Here is an 8,311-nt window from a genome sequence, read left to right on the forward strand (position 1 = left end):
CCTGTGCGTCCTCCCACTTCTCCGAGGCGGCCCCTGGAAGGTCAGTGCATCCTACCCAACGCCCGGCCTCCCTCTTTACCCCCCACCTAACCTCCCCTTACTCCCACCTCAGGAATTCTCCTGCCGGTGTCCTCTGGATGACCCGCAGGCGGCACCCCTTCCGCCCCCCGGTGCTCCGGTCCACCTTTCCCAGGTCGGCGGCTGCTGCCTCGCCGCGAGGGCCTGCACCGAATGAACTCCGCGCTCCCCCACCGCTCTGACCCAGGGCCCCGGTCACAGCCGCGGCCACGGCCACTGTACCCTCCGCCCGGAGGAGGAGTGTGGCGGGAACGCGCGGCTGGAAACGACCCCGTGGGGCTAGGGTTCGAAACTTGGACTGGATCCCGCCCGGGATGACAGAGCCCCGAGCCCGGAGTCGCCGGAGCGCCGCACAGAGCGGAGCCCGAGGGCCCTGGCTGCGGGCTCCTCAGGGGTGTATGGCCCCCCGGCCAGGCTGGCTGTGTCGGGTCGGACTTGGCCGGGACAGGAGTTTGCCTGCGCGGTCCTATTTCCTCAACGGCTAGTTGAGGGCGCCCGAGAGCAGCAGCCGCCCCGCCCACCCATTGACTTGGGAGGCATGTGAGAGGGCTTGGCAGGCCAGGGCTGCGTTTGGCAGGTTGGGGGCCCCCGTCCGACCTCTCAGAGCCTCAGGGTGGGTTAGAAAGGGGGACCTCCCGGTGATCAGGGCAGATTTCAATGAAGTGAAATGCACGTCCCAAGCCTCCAAATAATTAAGACCCCAGCCCCATCAGCAGCGAAGTGCCCCACGAAGAGATAGGTTCGGGAGGGAGAGAGCGAGAGAGGACTCGTTGAGCCTTTCCACCTGGGCCCCTCTGCCTTTCTTGGGCTGCCGTATACTTGTTTCACGCAGGGTGATTTTCTCCAAATTGCCTGCTTTCTCTGCACATGCCATCCTGAGCTCCTGGAGAGAAGCCCCGTCTCTGCTCCCGCCACCGCCCCACCCCCACCCCCGACCCCGTCCCGGAAACCAGGGTCAAGCCACAGCCTGACCCATGGAAAGTGCTCAATTAAATCTTACTAATCAGTTAGAAAAAACTAGGAGAAAATATTCTAGCTGGGTTTTGAAGGAGGAGTAGAAGTTTGCAAGGGAGAAGCAAGGAAGTGAATTTTAGGCAGGAAATACCTATTCTTTTCAGGGTTGATAGCTTATGGTGGTAGGTGTCGAGTTTGTGGTCTCTGAAGAAGGTTTCATTCCAGAACCAAAGATGCAGTCTCAGTCACTCAGAGCTTTGTGCAGCAAATATTTTAATGAAATGAAAGGACCTAGAAAGCTTCTGATCAGAAGAGGGTAGGAAGAGTACCCACTTTGCTAGATTGAGCAGGGCATTATACACTTTTGAGCTGGCTGCTGAAAATAGATAAAAAGAATACCTCAAGACTGAAAGTTTTACCAGACCCTTTCCCAAGCCATACATCCTGAGATAACTTTGACACAAGATTCAGTTCAGTTCAGTTCAGTCGCTCAGCCGTGTCCAACTCTGTGACGCCATGAATCGCAGCACGCCAGGCCTCCCTGTCCATCACCATCTCCCGGAGTTCACTCAGACTCACGTCCATCGAGTCCGTGATGCCATCCAGCCATCTCATCCTTCGTTGTCCCCTTCTCCTCCTGCCCCCAATCCCTCCCAGCATCAGAGTCTTTCCAATGAGTCAACTCTTCGCATGAGGTGGCCAAAGTACTGGAGCTCCAGCTTTAGCATCATTCCTTCCAAAGAAATCCAAGGGCTGATCTCCTTCAGAATGGACTGGTTGGATCTCCTTGCAGTCCAAGGGACTCTCAAGAGTCTTCTCCAACACCACAGTTCAAAGGCACCAATTCTTTGGCACTCAGCCGTCTTCACAGCCATACACGACCACAGGAAAAACCATAGCCTTGACTAGACGGACCTTAGTCGGCAAGGTAATGCCTCTGCTTTTGAATATACTATCTAGGTTGGTCATACCTTTTCTTCCAAGGAGTAAGCGTCTTTTAATTTCATAGCTGCAGTCACCATCTGCAGTGATTTTGGAGCCCCCCAAAATAAAGTCTGACACTGTTTCTACTGTTTCCCCATCTATTTCCCAAGAAGTGATGGGACCAGATGCCATGATCTTCGTTTTCTGAATGTTGAGCTTTAAGCCAACTTTTTCGCTCTCCTCTTTCACTTTCATCAAGAGGCTTTTTAGTTCCTCTTCACTTTCTGCCATAAGGGTGGTGTCATCTGCATATCTGAGGTTATTGATATTTCTCCCGGCAATTTTGATTCCAGCTTGTGTTTCTTCCAGTCCAGTGTTTCTCATGATGTACTCTGTATATAAGTTAAATAAGCAGGATGACAATATACAGCCTTGACTACTCCTTTTCCTATTTGACACAAGATTAGCCAGGGAGAATGGGTTCCAGGCAACATGCCTCTGGGAGACATACAGTGTTGCTGAGAAACAGGTTCCCAGACAAGATTTGTTACAATTATAATCATTAACATAGAGCCTAAGTAAAACATACCCATGAGTAAGATGTATTACTGCTCTGTAATGATTACCTCCAGATCTAAAGAAAAGCCAGCTCTCAGGCAAGATACATTGTTACACAAGGCTTAAGGAAAGCATGAGCAAGACACATTATTGCTTGTGCAGCCTATGTGACTAAGGCAAAATAACTGGAACAAGAATGTTCACTTCCTCCTTAAAGGAGCCTTGGACTCCCTATCAACCTGCCTAAGTTAATGCTAGAACAGTCCTCTCTAGCCCTTGTGCTCCAAGTCATAGTAACAGTGGCCAGTGTTTACAGGTCAAGGTACTATTCAAAGTTCTTTTACTTGTATTATCTCAACTATTCCTGACCATTTTTTAAAATGTGAGTGTCAGTTGCTTAGTTGTGTCCTGACTGCAACCCTATGGCTAGAGCCAGTCAGGCTCCTCTCTGTCCATGGAATTCTACAGGAAAGAATACTGGAGTGGGTAGCCATTCCCTTCTCCAGGGGATCTTCTCGACCCAGGGTTTGAACCCGGATCTTCTGCATTGCAAGCAGATTCTTTACCATCTGAGTCACCAATTCTGACCACCTTACAGCCTTACTATTTGAGTAGTATCAATATTTACTGAGCATCCACCATGGGCCCTATACATAGAAATGGGCAAACCAGGTTCACCAATACACAAATCAACAAATACCACAAGGACAGACTATGTTAAATACTCTGAAGTTAAGAATCGGGATGGTGTGATGGAGGGCAGCTGGGAGGAGGTGGAGCTGAAGATACACTAGATAACCATGGATGGGCAGAGCTCCTGGAGGATGAGAAGAAATGAGACACAAGAAAAGCCAGGAAGAGTTCAAAGCTGAGCCAATGGCAAGTACAGGGTCCCAGAAGTTGGAATAAATGTGAAGGAAGGAAAGGAAGACCAATGTGGGTGGAGAGGAAGGGATGCAGGATTGGGGTGAGGCTGAGGATGGAGAGTGGGGGCAAGGGCATGTAGAGTTGAGGGTTGCATCTTTGGGGTGAAGGTGGTCATCTTGACCTTCTAGACTAGAGAGGAGTCCATGCTGGATGCTGTACATACAGACTTGGGGAGTCATATTTAAGGTTATGTGTCTGGACTTCCCTGGTGGAACAGTGGTTAAGACTGTGCGCTTCCACTGCAGGGGATGCCGGTTTGATCCCTGGTCAGGGAACTAAGATCCTGCATGCCCTGTGGCATGGCCAAAAAAAAAAAAAAAAAAAAGAAAAAAGACGTGTTTGGAGCATGGCAAAGGTCAAGTGTAGATAAAGACGAGAGGGGCTTTGTTTCCTGTAGACCTTCAAGGCCAGGGAGGAGGAGAGGGAGCAGCAAGGAGATGGAGGAGTGGCCAGAGGTGGAAGGAGAACCAGGAGAGATTGAGGTCCTGGGGACCCAGGGAAGAAGGGTCACCAAGGACGAGTGACCTCTGGTATCAGATGCTAATAGAAGCAGGAAGACCAGGACCTAACCCCAGTTCTTAACAGGAGGACATTATCAGTGACCTTGATGAAGCTGTCCTGGTGGCTGGTGGGGGTGTCTATGTGAAAAGCCTCCCTCCTCTCCCGCCCCGCCCTAAGTGGGTTCAAAAGGAAATGGGAGGAGAGAAAGTGACAGTGCACAGAGGAAACTTCCAAGGAAATTGGCCATAACAAAAACATCAAAATTTCTGGTTTATCAGAAACTTCTCACAGTTGTGAGGCCGGGAAGCCTGAGATCAGGTGTAGACAGATGGGGCTCCTGGTGCAGCCACTCTTCCTGGCTTGTTGTCGGCTCTCTTCTCTCTGTGGCTGGCATGGCAAGACAGATCTCAGGCGTCTTCTTTGCCAGTCCCATCATGAAGCCCCACTCTCATGATCGCTTATAAATCTAATTACTTCCCAGAGGACTTGCCTCCAAATACCATCACTTTGGGGACTTATGAATTTGGAAGGACACAAACATTCAGTACACAGCAGACAGGAGACGAAAGGGGTGGTATGTGACAGGAAATGTTGTGGGTTGAGAGACTGCTTTTTCTGTTTTAAGATGGGAGGTTTTGTTTTTTTTATTATTATATTTGTATAAGATTAGCAGTCAACTTTTAAAAAATATTTATTTAGTGGCTGCACTGGGTCTTGGGCTTCCCTGATAGCACAGTTGGTAAAGAATCCTCCTGCAATGAGGGAGACCTGGGTTCGATCCCTGGGTTGGGAAGATCCCCTGGAGAAGGGAAAGGCTACCCACTCCAGTATTGTGGCCTGGAGAATTCCATGGACTGTATAGTCCATGGGGTTGCAAAGAGTTGGATACAACTCTTGGTGTCTTAGTTGCAGCAGGAGGAACTTTGTTCCTTCAGCTGAGAGAAGTGCGCCGGCTTCTCTCAGGTTGTGGTACAGACTCAGTAGTTGCAGCATGTGGGCTTAGTTGCCCCGAGGCATTATGAGATCTTCGTTCCCCAACCAGGAATCAAACCTGCGGCCCCCCCTGCATTGGAAGGTAGATTCTTAACCACTGGACCACCAGGGAAGTCCTAAGATGGGAGATTTTAAAGAATGGATAAGTGCTGATGGGAAAAAATCCAGAAGAAAGGATACATTGATGATTTCATGGGGTAGGGGTTGGGGTAAGGGCTATTGGAGTAGTGTCCTCAAGTAGGTGGAAGTATGCCAGGTGAGTGCCCTAGTGCCGGGGTTGACCTCAGATGGGGGTCTTATGACCCTTCTTCCATAGTAACAGGAGGGAAGGCAGAGTAGGGTAAAGATGTTGCTGGATGGGTAGGTGTGTAGGTGGGTGTACCTGAAAATTCTTTTTGGACTGCTTCTGTGTTTTCAAAAAGAGAGCAACGGAGGTCATCAGTTGAGAGGGATGTTTTGGGGTGAGGAGCTGACATTCTGACCAGAGGTATGAAAAAAATTACTTAGAGGACTGGCAGGCAGCCCCAAGGCTTGCTAAGTTAAGAGAGGGGTCAGGTCACTCAGGAAAAAGCACACTAAGGATTGTTAATCAGGTACAAAGGTTTGTGAACTAGGTAACTTGAGGGGTGAAATAAGAACTCTAGCTAAACTGCAGGAAGTAACTGGCACTCCTGCTGCTGCTGCTGCTGCTGTCACTTCAGTCGTGTCCAACTCTGTGTGACCCCATAGACGGCAGCCCACCAGGCTTCCCCGTCCCGGGGATTCTCCAGGCAAGAACACTGGAGTGGGTTGCTATTTCCTTCTCCAATGCATGAAAGTGAAAAGTGAAAGTGAAGTTGCTCAGTCGTGTCCGACTGTTTGCGACCCCATGGACTGCAGCCTACCAGGCTCCCCCGTCCATGGGATTTTCCAGGCAAGAGGACTGGAGTGGGGTGCCATTGCCTTCTCCAACTGGCACTCCTAGGATGATCCTATTAAAATGTAGACAGTTGAAGGAGGGGGCTCAGGAAGCTGATATCTGAGAAGGAGGCACTTCTCAGCTGGTGTTGGGGAGAAGACAAGGAGGCTGGTTCTACAAGTGTTGGAATAACTGCAACTGGATTCAACTGAGGTTTCTGGAATTTCCAACTGCTGCTACCAGGATGAAGCAGCAGGAGGAGGTGACACCAACAGGACAGGAACAAGCAGGAAGTAAACCAAGACAAGTCTCTCCTTTTTCCTCCAGCCAGCAGTTTCCCTCTAGGCCCCTGTTGAAAGAACCTGACCAGAGCCAGTTGGCAAAGCAGAAATGTGGTTTGCAGTCAGCAATAGCAGCGTGGGGGCTTTCTTGGTGTCTCAGTGGTAAAGAAACCACCTGCCAATGCAGGGTTCAACTCCTAATCAGGAAAGATTCCATATGCTGAGGAGCAACTAAGCCTGTGTGCCGCAACTCCTGAGCTTGTGCTCTAGAATCCAGGAGTCAAACCTACCGAGTCCATGTGTTGCAACTACTGCAGCCCATGTGCCCTAGAGCCTCTGCTCCACTGCAAGAGAAGCCACCACAATAAGAAGCCTGCACACCCCAATTAGAGAATAGCTCCCACTCCCTGAAACTAGAGAAAAAAGCCTGCAAAGAAGATCCAGCACAGCCAAATACAAATAAATACATTTCATTAAAAAAAAAGAATAGCAAAGTGGGTCTGGAGCTTGGTCAACTGGCAGAGTAGGACTGAAGGTACACCTAGAGTACTCAGCATGGAGAGTATCCTAACACCACTGTAAGCTAGGCTTGGGCTTCTGATAGGTGACTATATGGCAGGTGGATGCAGGGACTGGAGGGTGTGTGCAAGTGAGTGATTATAATGCAGGACCCTGGACTGGAACTGGTAATGTTGCAGGAAGGGGGACTCCTTCCAGGGCCAGAGAGTGGTCTTGTCTATCACTGAGAAATGAACTGTCTGAGGAGACATGTGCTGACAACGCAAGAGACTTTATTGGGAAGGGGTGCCCGGGCAGAGAGCAGCAGAGTAAGGGATCCCAGGAGGACTGCTCCGCCACATGGCTTGCAGTCTTGAGTTTTATGGTGACGGGACTAGTTTTTGGGTTGTTACTGATTGAAACACTCAGATCTCAATCACTGTGATTGAGGGTCCTTCCTGGTGGCACATGCATCACTCAGCCAAGATGGATTCCAGCAAGGAGGATTCTGGGAGGTTGGTAGGATACGTGGTGTCTCCTTTTGACTTACCCGAAATTATTCTGGTTGGTGGTGGCTTGTTAGTTTTGTTTTTACCAGGATGTCATCTCATAAAATAAATCATGCAAATAATTACTATGGTGCCTGGCTAAAGCGGGCGGTTCCAATCAGTGTTTCCCCTAACAGCAAGGACATGAGGGACTGAAAGTAGTCCAGTGAGTGGAACGGTAGATCTGGGGATGAAGATCCCTTGCCACTCAACTTTGGTCCGTGGACTAGTAGCAGCAGCAGTATCTCCTGAGAGCTCTCATGAAGCGCAGAATCTCAGGCCAATGAGCCCCACTGAATTGGAATCTGGAATGAGATTCCCAGAGGATTCCTGTCTGTATGTCAGTATGGGGAGCGCTGGCAGACGAATTTTTGAAGCGGGGAAACTAGAAGGGATGAAGGACTTCCCAGATGGCGCTAGTGATAAAGAACCTGCCTGCCAATGCAGGAGACCTAAGAGATTCAGGTTCGATCCCTGGGTGGGCCCACTTCAGTATTCTTGCCTGGAGAATCCCTCGGACAGAGGAGCCTGTCGGGCTACAGTCCATAGGGTCTCAGAGAGTCGGACACGACTGAAGCGGCTTAGTACGCACCAGAAGAGATGAGCTGGAAAGAGGATGATCCGAGGATGGGCAGCTTGAGCCTGAGGTGGTGGAGAGTGTAACTGCAGCCTAAAGGGCTAGCACCGGGAGGCAGCCCCTGCGCACCCGCTTCCTGACTGGGACTGTGGGTAGGAAGAAGCCAAGTGCTCTCGGACATTGGGACCCCAAATTAGGCCTCACCTCCCCAAGTTAGTGGGTTCGATTCCCATCCCACTACCTGGTTATTGATGGTTTATTGAATCTCTTTATTCATTTTTTTAAAGACTGTCAAAAGTAGAGCGAACCCCTTTATTTAAAATACTCTTCGGGCTCGTCTAATCAGGCTTCCCCCCTCCGATCCTTCGCAGTGGGACAGGCTACTCGGCTTCCTCCCTCCCCCTACAATACTAGGTGGGAGGGGCGTGGGACGATGGGTTTTTGCATTCAGGTAAAAACAATCGCTCCCCGAGAGTACAGAACGGGGCGAGACAGTGGCTACCGAGGGGCGTGGCGGAGAGATTAGTACGGCCTGAGCCCTGCGTGCTCTGCGCGCTGCGGCCTCTTTGCGTCT

The sequence above is a fragment of the Budorcas taxicolor genome, chromosome 16 (assembly GCF_023091745.1).
Source record: "Budorcas taxicolor isolate Tak-1 chromosome 16, Takin1.1, whole genome shotgun sequence".
In the NCBI taxonomy this organism is placed as follows: Eukaryota; Metazoa; Chordata; class Mammalia; order Artiodactyla; family Bovidae; genus Budorcas; species Budorcas taxicolor.